This window comes from Lampris incognitus, chromosome 3 (assembly GCF_029633865.1).
Source record: "Lampris incognitus isolate fLamInc1 chromosome 3, fLamInc1.hap2, whole genome shotgun sequence".
In the NCBI taxonomy this organism is placed as follows: Eukaryota; Metazoa; Chordata; class Actinopteri; order Lampriformes; family Lampridae; genus Lampris; species Lampris incognitus.
In genome coordinates, this window is record NC_079213.1 from 76,368,847 (window position 1) to 76,387,808 (window position 18,962).

The 18,962-nt window shown below is 38.6% G+C and overlaps 1 protein-coding gene and 1 long non-coding RNA gene across 3 annotated transcripts in view; one reads left to right on the forward strand and one right to left on the reverse strand.

Annotated features, from left to right (window-relative positions):
• Positions 1 to 6,456: 6,456 nt before the first annotated feature.
• LOC130109404 (uncharacterized) lies at positions 6,457 to 14,268 on the reverse strand. The gene is made up of 3 exons (XR_008809998.1): positions 14,006 to 14,268; positions 11,133 to 11,249; positions 6,457 to 6,580 (listed from the first exon to the last, which is right to left on the reverse strand). It is a non-coding gene; the product is annotated as an uncharacterized LOC130109404 (long non-coding RNA).
• lpp (LIM domain containing preferred translocation partner in lipoma) overlaps positions 13,797 to 18,962 on the forward strand; it is a 210,677-nt gene continuing 205,511 nt past the window's right edge. For both annotated transcript variants that reach the window (XM_056276295.1, XM_056276294.1), the window contains exons 1-2: positions 13,797 to 13,991; positions 18,159 to 18,245. The gene's annotated coding sequence lies outside the window, so the exon portion shown is untranslated. The remainder of the gene's footprint in view (positions 13,992 to 18,158; positions 18,246 to 18,962) is intronic.

Below are 18,962 nucleotides of genomic sequence, written 5' to 3' on the forward strand. Positions count from 1 at the left end.
CAACATGGAAACATGGGATTTGGAAGGATGAAAGCAATCCCATCAAGCCCCAGAAATCAACTGCTGTACCTAAAAAAATTTGGAAATACTCAAACTCTAGCCAATGTCATGGATTCATGGATGAGATTAACTAATACTTTTCCTGGGTTTTTATGAATTTGCAAAAAAAATGTAGAATTCACTGCACAACCCAATTGTACACTTGAAGGAAATTTTGCATGTGTTTTTGCATCAAATAAACATAATGCATTTATCAATTTGCAAACAACAAACTTTTTCAGAAAGCAAACCATGGTGGCGACGATGTCCCAGTGTCTGGTTCTCTCTTTTTTTCTTTTCTTTTTTCACAATTCTTTTTTATTCATAATTTGAGGAAAAAAGTTTGATTATTTTCCAAAATGGGTATTTTGTTTAGATTTATTTTTTTTCTAAAGTAACTAGACATTTTTTTTCCCACACAGATGGCAAGGACATATGCACCCTGAGTGTGCTATCATCATTGTACACATGAAGCTGTTCAACCCTCATAGCACTTTGCTCTGAGCTCTGGAAAGCCAGCCAGTGTTTATGCTTACTAAAAACAAATCAATTCAGGTTACTACCATTTGGTCCGACTTTTCCGTACAAATGCTTGGAATGTTGGACACCCGCCATTGTTTGAATTACAGAGAAGACACATTTGGTGGGTTGGTATCAGCGCTGCTCTCCTTGCAGCATGGTTAACAGCCGCCATTGAAAGCTTTACATAGAGAATAGGCCTGCAACTGGAGAAACAGCCTGTTTAAATGGTGCAACTGATCTGCACGGGAGCAGGTTGATATCTCTTATATGCATAACAGGTCTTGGCTGTCCACATATCAGTGTCACTTGCTCCTGTCAGCCCTCATGTAGATACAGAAAATATCTACCGCAACCTAAAAATCAGTGCATGTATTACGACAACAAATTTGATAAATCCAAATTCATGACTCACTTTACATTTGTTGTTACTTTACCAGTTGGAACTTTTTGTAAAATGAGAGCAGGATAAGCGGTTTAGATAATGGATGGATGGATGAAAGCATTTTAAGGGTTAAAAATCCACTCTTTTGTTTTGGAAACACTTCAGTAAAAATACCATCATCTGTTTGTACTTTTTTGTTGCTTCAGTTCATTTTTTTATTTTTATTTTTTTGTGTCTTGCATGAAAATGGAAAGGTCTTAACTCAAATTACAGCACACGTGTACTTTACACTTTACCTCTGACAGCTTGAAACACATTTGGTATTCACATTTGGCTGTCAAATATCATTGGCTGGTTCATCAAGATCGCCATCAAACAATGTCTCTATTGTTACAGTGAGTGATGAAAAAATTTTTGATCCAACGTATTCCCATAGACTAGCTCTTACAGGACGAAACAACAAATGAAAAAGGACACATTGCTGTCATTGAGCTAGTTACTGAGCAGCCTTGATATATTTTAACAATGTTCTAACACATCTTTTCATCCTTTGTGACTAATTAAGTGACTAAATGCTTCATGCTGAGGCTTTATTTCACCATTAGCAGAGATGGAAGAGGGATTGTTCACTTTAGCTTTGTTTTTGTGTTGTTAAATCAGCTTTATTTTACTTACCTGACATCTCAAGAGACCCTGTTAGGAGCTCTCTATATGGAATTTGTGTGCAAGCGCGTTAATGCTCTCAAGCAAAATGTGAGACATCTGAATTATTACACTTTTTGACAAAATCCGTTGATTTGATGTTTTTGGACAATTGCCAATAGATCATATGTAATAATGTATACAATGCATATGTTGTATATATCTTGTATTGTGTGATACAGATTTGTATAGGGCCTAAAAATATAGTACTTACACTGGTCTGGTTATACTGCAGTGTAATATGTTTTCAGAAAACTGCAGCAATAATTATTTTTTTCCAACCTTTATTAATTCAGGAAAGGATTGCTGAGCATGCATGCTCTATTACATCAGCACTCTGTTCATTTATGTACCGATGACTGTTGTCAGCAAAAACCATTGTCTGTTAAAACCATTGATAATTCATAGAAAACATAGGGCGCATTTAAAAAAGTCTCACCTTTTCTTTGCTGGTAGGAGTGGGGCATGATGGGATCTGTAGTTGGAATCAGGAAGCAGTGTGGCAGGGTCACCTCAGATTTTTTTTTTTAGCAAAGTTCAGGAAGCAAAAGAAGCTCTGGTCTGGTTCCAAATGTCTCTTTTCTGAGAGTCAGAGCTGTCAGCTGCAAAGCTCCAGTAGCTATTTTACCAGGAGAAAGTAAAATCCGGAGCTCAGTAAAAGACAACAGGACGGATTTCTTTTTTTCCCAGGCGTGTTTCAAGTGAGTAGTGGAATGCAGGTTGTTGCTGGTACCTAGAATCTCTCTAGTGGCATCTAGAGCTGAACGGTACAAGCTGTATTTAATGCACAGGGACACCGTATCTCCATCCCATAGTGGCAGAGCAGATCTGGAGAAACCTCTGGTGTTGTTCTCTGGCAGGATGGAAATGCCTTGAGAAAACCGGCACAGCAGTGGGCTGGAGGGAGTCAAGTCGACTGAGCACGCTTCATGTTAGTCAAACGGTCCACAGGGCATCACTGGCACTCTAAGCTGATAGGCCGCCTGCACTCTAGCGTTCATTGATTGTAGCGCTCAGTTGTTCCGCTTCTTCCACGAATGCGAAAACTATGGCACAGGCTCAGTTTTTTTTTTGGGGGGGGGGGGATTAAACTGTAAAATAATCCCAGTTTTTATATATATATATATATATAAAATGCATTTGAATGAGGAAGAATCTAAAAACCCAGTGAGTCACATGGACTCAAACTATGGAAAAGCATTGCCTTTAACATGGAAAAGCTCTCGGACACCAGGCCATCTGCCGGATCAGAGTCTGTCATATACAGCAATGACACATTGTTTTATAAACAGAGCTTTTATACAACAAACATTTCAGTGTCCTAAAGCATTAATCTACCTAAGCTGATCTCAATCCATGGAACTAGATATTGCTCTTTATAACTTGTCTAGTAGAGGGGGGGTTATTACATCACACCAGCTGTCACTTCAACCTGGCAAGCCAACGGGAAGGGCAGTATTGTGCCCATTTTGGAGAAAATTAGGGATAAACTCATGGAAAAAAGTAAAGAAAACTTTAAAAAAAAAAACAACCTCTGTCGATGTAAGTCTTTACCCTATCTTACATCAATGTTGTAGAGACTAAACTTTGGCATCATTGCATACTGTAATAATCTCACATGATCAACTTGTGTGATGCAATACTAAAGACTTTTAACTTTGAAGCATTTCAATTATACATATTGCAAAATATTATTTATTGTTTTCCGCATCCAAATCCTCTCCACATAAAATCAGACTAGTCATGCAAAAGTGATGTCCTGATTGCTGTGTGTCCCTGTATGATCACTCAAATTATGAGGATATGCATGCTGTCTGTACAGATAACATCATTTCATGCTTTTTAATAGTGTCTGATGCACATACTTTTTTTTTTTTACTGTGCAGGTCAGTTGTAAAGTCTAATGAAAGTCCATGGTCAAAGATTTCATTATCACAGAAAACCATTGAAGAGACATTTATCAGACTTAACAGTTAAGGAAAATAATCATTTCAACTATTAGTGGAAATTAGATATAAACCTGTCTATATGACAAAATTGTCCATTTGTGGTATTTTCTGCATAACCACTGGGTAATCCAGTGGATGAGCGGACTAATATTTAGCCAATCCTGCTAAACCCAAATTAGTCCAACATATTTCCATCATCGTATAGAATAAAGTAGTTCTGACAATCTGAGCCCTTTGGAATACTAGTGGCAAATGACTGGTGAGCCTTCAGATCCCTATGATCCAGGGATAAACTCAGCATGAAGCAGCTTAAATTGCTGAATTGACACACTAATGAAAGCCAACAACAGGTCACTGCCTATGAAGAAACCATTGATTGTTGCATTGTCCAATAGACACCAGACTCAGCAAAGCATGCAAGTAGCTGACATTGTTGATGAGTGTTAACTATGTAGAAATCGAGACTGATGCGATGTCAAGTTGCCCAGCCCCTCTTCCTATTCTGTGATGCTTAAGAGGATGGCCTTGTGTAGAGCAGTGTATGACTGACCTTAATCATCAGAGGGATATTTGGGTTTTACTCTGCAGAAATGCACTGCACGCGGTCATCACTGTGTTCAACCCATCGCTGCCAAGCGTCAAAACTGAGTGGAGGCAATGGTCGGGGTTTGCAAAGTGTAATCCATATCATCCCGTTACACAGGCTCCGCCGCCGTCGGCCTTGGGCCAAACAGCATCAGACACATTTTGATGTTGATAATGATGTTGGATTATGCTGTCATCTGATGTAATTTCGGCCCGCGTCAAATTAACAAAAGAGGGATCAACTAAATTCTCAGAAATGGATCATTTTTAGTTGGGTCTTTCCTGAATTAAACTTGATATGATTTAATGAAATGTTTATTCGGGATTTCGAAGCGCTAATGCACATCATGTTTCAAACTTTGCCATGGCAATATAAGATTAACAATTCAGAGAATCTTCTCTCTCAACAACATGAATTAAAGTGGTCACCCAATGAGTCAAATTGGCAAGAAGCGTCTAAAAACTTGCAGGGAAGTTATGACCAGTGACCACACATTGCTTCAAACCCAATTTCCTCCCTGCACCAAGACACATCATTGTGTGGTGCAACATCTCTTTATGTCTACGTGCAACATCAAACTCTGATTTAGCCCCATGGGAATCTGTGACAGGGATCATTCAGTTTACTTATGATTTTTTTTAACTTATATTTGTTTTGTTTTTTTAAAAGCTACTTGTGTGTTTGAAGTCTCGAAATGTTCATTCCCAGCCTTGTATTGCTATGATACAGCTCTGCTGGGCAATAACAGGTTGTTTGTGTATACGATAACCTTTTTGGAGCCACAGGTAATTATCGCGTCAGTGAAGGATAATGCCTCCTTGTCATTTTTACTTACCTGCTATCATGGAAATCTGCAATCTAGCTCACTACTGTAACCTTGTATCGTGTTAGCTTGCAGCTTCCTGTTATCCGTGGCAGCTGCTATCAGCTCTAATAAAGGTCGTAAGTGTCTAATCTCGTGCTTTGCATTAGCTGGCATTTATCGAGAGAAGGGAAAATATACTTCTGTGAGACACAGGGTACACGCAAGAGATAATACTGAGCGATAGCTTTGTCTGTGCACACTCTAGGATTTTCCTTCTTTAATGAAAACACCGTAATGAAAGCCCAGTGCACTGTATGAATATGCAGAATCTGAGATGTCTAGCATCAGGTATGAAATCTCTCTTTCATGCTGATGTTGACTGACTGAATCTCTCAGCTTCATGTATCTGATTCTGCACTGAAATAGGATATGCAAAATGTAAAATTCATACAGATATGTACAAATAGATAGCAAGCCGAGCTAGCGTCTTCCAAAGGAGATGCACATTTTATTTACTTTTAAAAGTAAGTTTTGTAACTCACCGATGAGAAACAAATTTGAACAGCTTATAATAATAATAACTTTTAATAATTGGCACTATTACACAAGAGAAGGACAGCGGTAGATACAAAGGCATAGCTATAGGTGTGGGAAGATACTTGGGTTAGATTTGAGTTTTTGTATGTGTGCCGATGTTAGATGTATGGGCAGGATATGGACCATAATAAAGGCAGGCACCAGAGGGGGAGGTTGGGGTTAACCACAGTTGAATATGAACTCTGGTTGAGTGTCAGTGCATGTGCATGTGCATGTGCATGTGCATGTGCGTGTGCGTGTGCATGTGCATGTGCATGTGCATGTGCCAATGGGCCGAGGTAGGGCAGGGATATACGAACACAGTCCATGTCTGTGTGTGTACATATTATGTGAGCGTGTGCTGGTGGGAAAAGGCAGGGTGCGATATACCAACAAACAACATACATGCTTTTATGTATGCTCACTACAATCTTTTGTGAGTTAGATGGGCTTCTACTGTAATTTTGGCATAATGAATAGCCTCTCAAGGAATGACTTCTTTGAAAGAGACTGCTACTCAAATAGTGGATTTAAACCTCCATTAACACTTTGCAAGCTGCTGCTTTTGAATTTTTCGTACAATGTCATGCAATATCTTTTTCAGCATGTCTTGCCTTTGATGCTTAAAACACAATAGCAACAGAAATGCTTAAGTTGCCGTTAAAAACTGATGATTCAGTTGGAACAAAGCTATTAAATGAGGTAGTCTGACTGTGTGAAACACTATATTTGGTCTTTTATGGGACATTAACTAATATTCAATAAGGCTTTTGCAGTAGGGACTTAGAATTTGCTTTTTCATTATGTATAGACTCTCGATCATCTCTTTTTTGATAGTCTCAACTTTGTCATTATTCTTTGCTGACTCCAAAATGTAAATAACTAATAACATACCGATAAAAAGGAAAATCCTGGATGCTGGACCCCTACAGTGAGGGGGTCTGGGGCCTCTGTTATGCTGTGGGGGGCATTTTCCTGGCATGGTTTGGGTCCACTCGTCCCCTTAGAGGGAAAGGTCACTGCAAATCAATACAAAGTTATTCTGAGTGATCATCACAGAAAGTTGAATCAGTTCATCTGGATACAACGTTTATTGACAGATACGTTTCATCACTCATCTAAGTGACCTGTTCAGTCTAAACTGACTTCAGGTATCCCCACCCTTATAAACAATGCAGCTACATGACGACCGAAACCAGCGATCAGTTTCATATGCAAATATGGGTGTGACCATGAGTGATCACCTTTATCCTATGATGAGACATTTCTATCCTGATGAGAGTGATCTCTTCCAGGATGACAATGCCCCCATCCACAGGGCATGAGGGGGGGGGGTCACTGAATGGTCTGATGAGTATGAAAATGATGTAAATTATATGCTATGGCCTTCACAGTGACCAGATCTAAACCCAGTTGAACACCTATGGGAGATTTTGGACCGACATGCTAGACAGCGCTCTCCACCACCATCATCAAAACACCAGATGAGGGAATATATTTTGGAAGAATGCTGTCCATCCCTCCAGTAGAGTTCAGAGACTTGTACAATCCATGACAAGAAGCAATGAAGCTGTTCTGGAGGCCCAACACCTTACAAAGACACTTTATGTTGGTTTCTCCGTTCATTTGTCAAACAAACCCAAACCACAAGTTTGCACTTGTTATTGTTAAATGGGTAGTGACTGTTAAAAACAAACAAAAAAAACAAAAAAAACAAAACAAAGAGAGGATCTTGTTGAAAAGCCAAGGTCAAAGTTTGTCCTTTATATGTTGGCTTTGCTTGGTTTTTTTGTTTTTTGTTTTTTTATTTTTTTGGAACAATGGAATTGCATCAGCCCACTATTTTGTTTGTCAAATATAGTTTGATGTGATGCCTTGACATTACAATAGTTTTTCTTATTCATGCAACAAAGAAATGAAGAAGTGTGTGGGGTTTATTGTGTGAAGTCTATGGGTGCGACTGTCTCTAAAGCCTAAACAGGTATGGACAATAGAGCTTTTCAGATACATGTCTGGAACAGCCGGCAAAGCAAAATTTAAGGAACTGGCTCTCACACCAATCTAATGTGTTATTTAGAGAGATAGGAAAGATGAATGGGGAGTTGTAGCTTTGAATAAGTTTGTGGCTTTGACCTCTAGTCTGTGACACTGCACCGCTCACCTGTCTGCCCCATCCCTCTCTTTCTATCCCTCTCTTTCTATCTGAGCAGGCATACAATGTTAGTTTTAAACTCAAATGCTGTCTTCTTAACCAAGTATTCCTAGCACAAAACAAATCCTATACCCAAGAGACAAATGAAAGAATGACAGATAGATAGATAGATAGATAGATAGATAGATAGATAGATAGATAGATAGATAGATAGATAGATAGATAGATAGATAGATAGATAGATAGATAGATAGATAGATAGATAGATAGATAGATAGATAGATAGATAGATAGATAGATAGATAGATAGATAGATAGATAGATAGATAGATATATAGATAGATAGATAGATAGATAGATAGATGGATGGATGGATAGACAGAGAGACAGACGGACAGACAGACAGATCAATGGATGGATGGATGGGTGGATGGATGGACAGACAGTTGGACGGACAGAAGATGGATGGACGGACAGACAGATAGATCGATAGATAGATAGGTAGACGGATGGATGGACGGACAGACAGACAGACAGACAGATAGATAGATAGATAGATAGATAGATAGATAGATAGATAGATAGATAGACAGATAGATAGATAGATAGATAGATAGATAGATAGATAGATAGATAGATAGATAGATAGATAGATAGATAGATAGATAGATAGATAGATAGATAGATAGATAGATAGATAGATAGATAGATAGATAGATAGATAGATAGATAGATAGATAGATAGATAGATAGATAGATAGATAGATAGATAGATAGATAGATAGATAGATAGATAGATAGATGGATGGACGGACAGACAGATGGATGGACGGACAGACAGACACACAGACAGACAGAAAGATAGCTAGATAGCTAGCTAGCTAGCTAGCTAGCTAGCTAGACAGACAGACAGACAGACAGACAGACATGTAGATATATAGATAGATAGATAGATAGATAGATAGATAGATAGATAGATAGATAGATAGATAGATAGATAGATAGATAGATAGATAGATAGATAGATAGATAGATAGATAGATAGATAGATAGATAGATAGATAGATAGATAGATAGATAGATAGATAGATAGATAGATAGATAGATAATTCTATTCAAATGAGGGTTTTCCTATAGTCAGGGACGGTACAATCAATATCTATAAATGTTTCCAAAACACCTCTCCTCCAAAGCCAGAGGCCAGAAAACTAATAGGACTCACTCTTCAGTCCAATTAGTGATGAAGATGACGTTATGAAGACTCGTCCAATTAGTGATGAAGATGATGGGATGAAGACACAATATTTAGTGATGAAGATGATGGGATGAAGACACAATATTTGCAGCTACTCCATAGACCAACTATGGGAGTCTGTTTTTATGGACTGACAGGATTTTTTTTCATTTTGTTTTTCTATCTAAAGAAAGCTATTTGTTGACTACTTCGCATGCTCAATAATCAGTCACTCATATTGTGTGTCCTGTCTTAGACCACAGGATTAACATGGCCAAAATTGACTGGTGCTCTGTATTGCACAGCAAAACCTGCACTGTGAATCAGAGCAAAGCTTGTCGAAAAGGCATGTATAATCTAGGCATCTAATCCCCAAGGCATGCAAATGAATGGGAAATATGGAGGAAAACATTTAAACCACTGAGTGTAAGTTGTTCAATACAGCGCCAAGTATACCGCTGCATATAGTAAGTCATTTTCCAAAGAAGTAAGGCTGACATACCATAACTGACTGCACCCGGCACAAGCAAACATCATACCCATCAAGCAGGCACCTGCCTTCACTGATGTCAAACTCTTCATTGTACAAGTCATGGTTGAGGATTTGTTTATAGGCAAGTTAGACAAGGATAGCAAAATATAGTGCATTTGGTCTTTAAATTAGTACAACATACAATTACTGAAACAACATGGTAAAAAAAAACGTGGCTGATTCTGTTCTCAATTTCATAGTCAGTGGTCATAATGAGCAAAATGCTGAAAGGCTTTGGTATGAGTGGACAGAGACCGCAGTATTCATCATCCTTATAAGATAAAAACCTGATGTAGAGTCCTAACACAACAGTGAAATAGTGACGCCTCGGAAAACTCTTCAAAGGTTTGGCGAGGACATAAGTACAGAAGTCTGTGGCAAAGTTTAAAAACCTTCGCTGTAGGCATGGATTTTCTCCGTCTGCCATTCTAATACATATTTACATGCTAAAACAGAGGAATTAGAATCCATTAATATAATCTGAGGTCTAGATCTAGATCATGAGTTGTCTGATTAGTAGCTTTGGGACATTGTTTTTGTAGTGAGTCTGCCTGTCTCTTACTTTTGTTTTTCCTTATTTGGCGTGACTCTGTAATATGGCTGTGCTTCAGGATTAATCTCTGCTATCTCAATTCTAATTAACCGAGTGTATGCAGGTCCCAAAGAAATGTTTCTTGTTGTTTTTGTTATTGTTTTTTTTTCTTCTGTAAATCTTTCAAACCTGCCTAATGACAACTTATTAAGCAATGCACTGAGATACGTGTCAAAATTAGCTCACGGTCGATATTTTAGATTTCTACCAGAGTTTGTTGCAAATATAGCGATCGCTGCATAGCTGCACTGGATGAGATGACCGATGTCATCAGCTATCTTTTTTTTTCTTTTTAAAAATTAGCTTTTTGAGAGATTGAAGGATGTATGATAACTTGGCAAGTACAAGGACAATTTGTACAAGAGATTTTTTTTAAAATCTTCTTTATTTGACATGTAGGTCACATGTTCCCCCTCACTTTTTTGTGTGTGTGGAGGTGCTATACATATTAACCGTGCAGCTGTTTTCTTTTGTTCTGCACAGCAACCTACTATGGAGGAAGTGGTGAAGGAGGACAGACGGTATCATAACCAACAAATAAAACAGGATATCCTATGTTGGAAAATTTGAAACCCTACGTTTCATAACAGGGAGATGTGTTTTTTTTATGTGTATTTAATTTTTTTGTTTTTTGTTTTGTTTGTTTTACTGAGTGTTTATCTTGTGCTATGATGGAAGGTTAAAGAACACAATAATCTCAACTTACTCACAAGCATGGATACGTTTATTGGTTGTGGGTGCTGTGTATGCATTTATTCCTGATGTGAGTGATACTGTACATTGAAAATAAATTGAAATCTGTCATATTAATGACATGCATAACTTCCATTCCCTCGCCACTGTACATCAAAGAGTAGCTGATTTCCTCACACTGAGCATGTTAATTGGTACTTGATTGATAACTTGAGTTCACAGGCTATGGCAAGTGTCTTCTTAACTGTTCCAGGGTGTCTTTCTGAAATAAGCTTTAAGAGTGGAAGGAGAGTCACTGGCGGGCTCATCAAAAAATTGCCCATACGCACACTTGCAAATAAGCTGTCACACATTACAAATGAGATTACCTTTTCTGTGTGCCCTGGAACTTGTAGATGTGGGGATCCATGAGTGGAAACACCAAAATAGCTGCAATCATTTGGTTTATCAGCATGCTTGATCTTCAAGTGTTGTTTTGATGGTTTCTTCATGCATGGTGAAAAGAAAAAAGAACTTTAAACGTTGCTCGCAGCACAAGGTAATCAGCGATAGTAAACTATAAAATATCACTGCATAGACGTGGAACGGAGTGAACACTTCAGCTTTACATTTAGTCCGTACAAGGAATCACAGAGCTGTAATTTATTACAACTGTTTCATCACACCACTTCAAATGCCCTAAAGTGTAATTTTATCACTCTAAAAGGCAACTTCTGCTCACTATGAGAACAGAGAACAACTTTGTAAGAGGGTATATTAAGATGTATAGAGCAGAAGTGCATTAACCACAAAATGCGAGACTTTTTTTTTTAACCGATACCACTTCAGGACAAATAAAGTGTACAATCAAAGGTGGGATAGCAGTTATCATATTTGCATAAAATCAAGAGCATGCAAACTCATGGTCTGGTTTGCATGGCAAAGATTACCGAGGCCAGCCACGGCCCATGTGACGATGAAGCTCGGTCGGTCAACTGATGGTATCTTACATCAAATATCAAGGGTCAGCTGCAGCGTTTGAGCTCTCAGCAATGATGAGTAAGTAGCAAGACAACATGAAGTTGAAATATAAGTCTAAATAGAATCCTATTGAGTTACATTTGATTTATGCTGTAGTTATTCTTAGTTGGTGTTACAGAAACTTGGAACATTTTCACCAAAAATGTTATCATATAGAAATAGAACATTAGGATGGTAAATGATTGCTATTAAATTATCTAAGTTATCAAATAATTAGGATAAGCTAACATAATTACACTGTTCTAAGAAACCTTGGTGAAATTATTCCATCTCCTAGACTGTGTGTACTTCCGTCAAAGTTAAGATGCCTGACATAATGTTAAACCTAGGCTCAACTATGCCACTTGGTATGGAGTACAATACTTCTTCCACTGATTTTCCGCATAGAGTCGTACTGGCGAATTAGTGGCTGAAACAGCTACTCAAGCAATCTTCATCAGTTTTTAAGCTCAGGTGCAAGCACATTACAATTTCAGGCTAGTATAATTTAGACATATGTTAGAATTTGTTAGCTAAATACTAAACAGCAACATGGTGCCAGAACGCATGATAAAAGCATGGCGCTTTAGGCCTTGTTCACACATGTAATTATGGAGCTAGCTTGCACATCTCAGAGCTATACAAAAAGAGAAAAAGGTCTTGATCAAGGTACTTTCTTCTGACCAGCAATTTGATCTGTCGCTGCATCTGACTGCCATTTGATTGGATACAGCAGACATTAGAGGTGCGCCATTGCCAGGAACCGCCAAGATTAAAATACAGTTCTGTTTTTTTGCACTGCCAGGAACACAGCATCCAATTTGCATGATCACAGTGCATTGTTGTGTAAAGACCATTTTTATTCTTTAATTTTGCCTTAAGAGTCAGTAGGGAATACCGCACTTAGTTGCGAAGGGGGAAGAGGTTCTTCCTGTCCTGTATGAACTTTAATTAAACTAAAAGCAACTTTTATTGGCCTTAGCCAGCTACGCTCTTGAAGGCTGTCACTGCTGCTTTACCTGCTGCTATGGTGATAACGCATTGGTGTTTGACCTCTAAATCCCAGAGAGGCACTAGTGCTGTTGTGTCAGCACCTCTCCCATCGCTGTGAAAAACAAAACAAACCCATGGTTGAACCTAAATTTTAGGTATTGATGTTGTCACATTTGGCAGTCAAGGTCTTTTGAGAGATTTGTATCCCATATCTGCCTGTTCGCCAAAACAACTTTGCTGGTTATTCAACCTTGCTGCAACTTTCCTTGTTCTTCCATATTTGGCTGCCACGATGAAGACACAACGTGTTATGGACTGCATCATTTTTCCTGAGAAAGTCCTTACAAATAATAACCACTAAAGTGACCAGCTGTTCATGATTTGGATATTGGTGGATTAGCTGTTGTCTTGTCAGTATGTGAAGAAATGACATTTGTTTTGAATCATTAGGATTGTAAACTTAACGTTCCGTATCTGGTCTTATAGCCTCTCATATTTTGAATTTGACACGAATAAACACGAGAAAATTAAGCCAAGATACACTTCCCAAATGTTACCCATGGTTTCAAAGCATAAACAGCAGGTTTCACAGGCATTGGGGACTTTGTCAAGTGCAACACATGGCGATTTAAGTTTAATGCACAGTGATTTAGACGAGTTTTCTATGACAGAACATTTAACCACTGGTGAGTTATGTACCAAAAGAAGTTGGGGAGAGGAAATTGTGAGGAAAGCCTCCATAGCCTTCTGTTGGTTGTTTCTGTAAAATAAATAAATAAATAAATAAATAAATAAATAAATTTCACAACGCTATACAGGGAAAAAAAACCCAAAGAGACCATTTTTGAACATATACATCAACAGTTTAGTATTGCATATTGCATTGCTTGCACCATGTTTTAATGCCTATCTATGTCCAATGTTTTTTTTTTTAACATATTACTTTTAGTCAGGACATAACTTGCTCTCGGAGGCGTCATTGATGACCATTATTCGGAGGCATTATTTTACTCCGGTTCTTGACCATGTTTACGCAGTAATACAGACGTACCGGGGGAAGAGTCGGCGATATAACTGGCCTACTGCCTTACATGGGCAAATATCTGGAGTGACTGAGACGGCTGGAATGTCGAGCAGTGACGTCACGGCCGCAACTTCTCTCCGAGAAATTTTGGATGAAGAAGTTTCACTATTTGTGGGATTTTGAACCCTCTTGTTTATTCCTAGAAAGCGAGGTAAGGGAACCTACCTAACTCTTTTTTTTGTAGCAGGATATCTGTGTCAGGTTTTTTCCCCCCCTTTTGAAATCCAATCGGTCTGACTTGCGTGAGTGAACGGCAACTTGTTGGAGTTTGCTTAACTCTTAATTTGTTCTTCCTTGTTAGGATGATATGACTGTTACTGTAGCTCGGACGGGGTTCAGGATGAGGGCGTGGGCTCACACCAGATCGTGGACTAGCGTTAGATAAGGCGAACTCCGGTAGCGTTACGAACAAAACTTTCTTTTAAATATCCGCCGGCCGATTCATTTGAGAGGACAAAACCGTGTAAACGACGACGGTTTTGAACGAACGATGTCGACGTGAGTTTTTGCGACTTTTGTCAGGCTGTCCTTGTGCCGTCTCTGTTTTCAGCCGAGCGGTCTGCCGCAGAACAATGCGGAAGAAAAAAAACTGTCAGTGGAGAAACACTCGGCCGGCTGCAGCACAACTTTTATTTCACAAGTAGTACCGTGTCCTTCATTATTGGACTTATTCGGCATGGACTGAAATAGCAGAAACGTGTGCTGTGACAAACCTAAAGATCGCCATGAGCATTTGGGTGACGGGTTAAACTTGACGTTAGCTCACAACAGCTGCTATCTACAATCACTTCACTCACAACGTCTAAAAAAATGAACCCATTATATATATATATATATATATATATATATATATATATATATATATATGGGTATGGTTCAATACTATGTATGCAGCTTCCGTTTTAAAATCAAACTTAACTGACCACGTACGTACACTTACAACGGATAAACTAGGGTCGCGTATTAAAGCTTTGCCTTTAGCCCAGTCATTTTTTTTTAAATTTAGCTACACGTCTAGAAAAGGGGTAAAGTGCAAACCTTGCCTGCACTCACACAGCCAACTCCTTTGGCTTACTTTCACAAACCAGCACTCACTAATACTGGGCTTTTCAGCCCTGGCTCTTACCACAACTTTTTTTAAACATTAAAATACTTATCAAGTATCCCTCTTTTTCCAGCTCTTTTCATCATGTAATTTCTGACAGACTAAAAAAACCTTGACTTATGTTGATGCACTTATTGTCTGCTTGTCTGTTATGCCATTCTTGACGAGATCTTCATTGTGGAGGAATCTGCCGGGATGGTCTACATTTTCTCAGTGCTTCTGTTTTTTTTTCCCCCCCTCAAAAAATTCATCCAATGCGGTTGAAGCTCTGATGTGAAGGTCCTCACTGTATCGGACAGGTCAGCATGACTAGATGGGGGAAATAGGGTTTAATTAGCTTTGGTCTGAAGAACCTCTGATACAGAATAAAGACATTGTTCAGCTCCAAAAAGTAGCAACCATGAAAAAGCAATCCCTCTCTCCTGTTGAAAAGATTGAATATGAATTGAAAGTTTTAACTTTGATGTGAATTTCAAATCAATAACATCAAGGTCCCCTGAGAGCCAGATCATCAAACTGAATATATCTGTGTCATTCCCACACACTTTTTACCCAGGCAGCATTAAACGTAACTGTCTTTAAAAATCTCTGGTTAAAAAGAACACATTTGACAGCATTGACGATGTTCATGTTAAAAGTTGAGTCCCTTAACTGCCTTTGAGCTCGCCCCCCCGGTGGGTTTAGTCAAGTTGTTCAACTGTATGTGTTTAATGGCATATTTTATTGAGCATAGGCCTAGTTGGAAGGCACAGCTCCAGACATGAACTTTTATTTAGGTTCAGAATACACTACTTTTGAGAAGAGCTGAATATATGCTGCAAGGACATCCTGGTGTCATTTTGCCATTTATCCTAGTATCCTACACTTTTTTTTAAAACTTTCAATTCAGTGCCAAAATATTCTACAAAAATGTGCCCTTGGTGAAATTATAAAATTGCTGACAATACACTGCTTTGTAGCTGTTTATATCTTTGTCAATAAACCTGTAAGATTCAAAATAGTCAGCACACTCTCTATTTAGCGTGTATTTGTTCACTTTCTGTCCAATCCAAATGCAGATAGTTCTTAATTTAGACTTTGACTTAATTGCTGCTTAGTGGTGCTTGAGGCGGGGTTTACACCCCCCCCCCACCACCACTACTGATGAGAGAACCCGTAGGCACATGTGGGGATAAGTGCACAAGTTATGCACTCTGGGTGATTAATATGTAAAAACAAGGGAAGTCCACCTTCACAAAATAACATGCAGATGTATGTTTAAAGTACACTTAATTCTCAAGTGGCATTTATGTAAATAACTGGAACTTATATTAGTTCCATGGCTCCCTGATGTTAAAACAAAAAACTATATGAGCAAACACTAAATAGCTTTTTTGTTTTGTTGGAGCAATATGAAAGCCATCTGATGACTCTTCAGAACTAAGCTATCAAGATGGGTCATCCAGGACTTATCTTGATACTAAAGACCTAGGTTAATCAAAGGGAAATGGTACTGATGCTCACTAGCTCAATCATTAAGCTCTGCTGTCTTTGGAACAATTGTTTGACAATTTTAACCAGATTTCATAGTCAACAAGCCTCCCTGTGTAGACATCATGAATGTTATCCACCATGGTAAAAGGTCCCTTTCAAAGGGTTTCTGGGGATCTTGTGGCAATACCTCAGGCCTCTGTCACCTGCTGTGTGGAGCAGTTCATAATGGCAATGAGCAGGCAAATCTGTATACTTCTTGGTCAGACATTTTTGAAAAAAAAAAGATGCAAGATCAAGTGTAGCTTCTATATTTCTGCAGACTTTCCTGATGTCATAGTTGTTGTTATATGTACGTATTTGTGTAAACATCAGCTTGTAAAACAGTATAAACTGATATGATTTTGCGAGGTTTTTTATTAGGTGAGGATGAGCAATCTTAATACGGGGATTTTAAATAAGTCGAGTTAAAGACCGCAATTGAAAGAGTGTGTGTGTGTGTGTGTGTGTGTGTGTGTGTGTGTGTGTGTGTGTGTGTGTGTGTGTGTGTGTGTGTGTGTGTGTGTGTGTGTGTAAGCATATTGTGTGTAAGCATATTGTGTATTTTTTTTACTCAATGACGTGTCAGTCCAATCTTGGAATCTTCAGGGATCACTCATTGTATTCAGCATTTTTAATGCAAGTTATGTGCATTAGTGCAAATTCAGCGTGCAATATGTGTTCACTGAACAAAAGTGTACAGTGTTGGCATTTAATCTCAACTCGCCAAAGAAAGAGTAATAAAGACATTAAAGAAGTCTGTTCTTGAATAGTGCACACGATCCTGTACATAACGTGATATAAAACTGTAATGTTGGATGAAAACATCTGGCCCAGTTGATGCATTGCATAGCTTTTTTCCACACAAAGAATTTCTGCAGTATTTTTTACACTATAGTTTTACACCAATACTTGTGTAGACCAAAGAACTTATCATGTTGTGAATAACATGTAGTAGGCTAGATGAGAAAAGAGTAATGTTTTCTATCATTTTAAGACTATCCTCCACCAAGTTGCATATTCCAGATGGAGTTCACAAACATCACTTCAAGAGTGTTGTAGTCGAGTCACTAAACCTCGAGTCGGAGTCGCGTCTCGAGTTCCCAGTGTTCGAGTCCGAGTCCACAAAGAAGAGTCTTGAGTCGAGTCCAAGTCAAGTTCCCATTACTCGAGTCTGAGTCATCAAGGTTGAGTCTGAGTCGAGTTCCAAGATGGGCTCCAGTGTGCCACTCTGGCACCGTTAAAAAGCTGACATACAAATAAAAAAGGTCGACATTAAACAAAAATAACACAGCTGTTACCATTTCAAAGGGAGTTTGTTTACTTTGTGACACAATAGCCAAACAAATGCACTCGCAACCACGTCACTAAACCTCGAGTCTGAGTCGAGTCTCGAGTCCCCAGTGTTCGAGTCCAAGTCCATGTTACCAGTGCTCAAGTCCAAGTCGAGTCACGAGTCCTGACAATCAGGACTCCAGTGGACTTGAGTCCGAGTCCTGGACTCAAGTACTACAACACTGCTTCAAGAAACACTTATTTTTGCCATCGCAATCAAAGATGCTGTGCATCATGGTCATTGTAGTTTATAATTATATTTTCAGGGCTTGACCACATTAAGTCTTTGTTGCTGTTGTCTTACCCATCCAGTGTGTGCCGATCCCATTTGAGTAAAACGAATTTCTTGGTTTGCTCTTCATATTTTAGACATCTAAGTTGATCTCCACAACCAAGACCGAGATAAAGGGACCATAGACAAGCCAGGAGGCCCCATACATCCAGAAAGGAGAAAAGGTATGGTAGATTTTGCTGTAGTGGGCCATTTTTTTTTAACCTGTTTTACCTGATTGTTGGTTTTTCTGTAATTAATTTGACATCTATTTCTTCTGCTGGGAATGTCATCAAATAGTAGCCTGAAAGTTCAAGAATAGAGCTGAAATAACAATGCCCAACACTTGATGTCAGAGTGTACTTGAACAAGGATTTAATGCTAACCGATCCATTTTGGTACCTCAAAAGCAAGCAGTAGAAATCAGATTACTCTGGTTAGCCTCCACAGGTGTGTTTGATTTTTTTCTGAATCAGCACAGCGACGCTTACAGATGTGAGTTCAGTTAACTTCCTGTCTGTAAAGATCATGGCTCTCATTACATTAGCCTATACATATGCATATTGAGAGGAGATAATACTGTTCACATATGAACAAGCACTGCCTTTTATTTCAAACAGCTGTCTGTCCGAATATACAGTGCACCCGGAAAGTATTCACACCCCTTCACTTTCCCCACATTTTGTTATGTTACAGCCTTATTCCAAAATGGATTAAATTCCTTTTTTTTCTCATCAATCTACACACAATACCCCATAATGACAAAGTGAAAAAGGTTTTGTAGAAATTTTTGTAAATTTATTAAAAATAAAAAACTGAAAAATTGCATGTACATAAGTATTCACACCCTTTGCTATGACACTCAAAATTGAGCTCAGGTTCATCCTGTTTCCACTGATCAT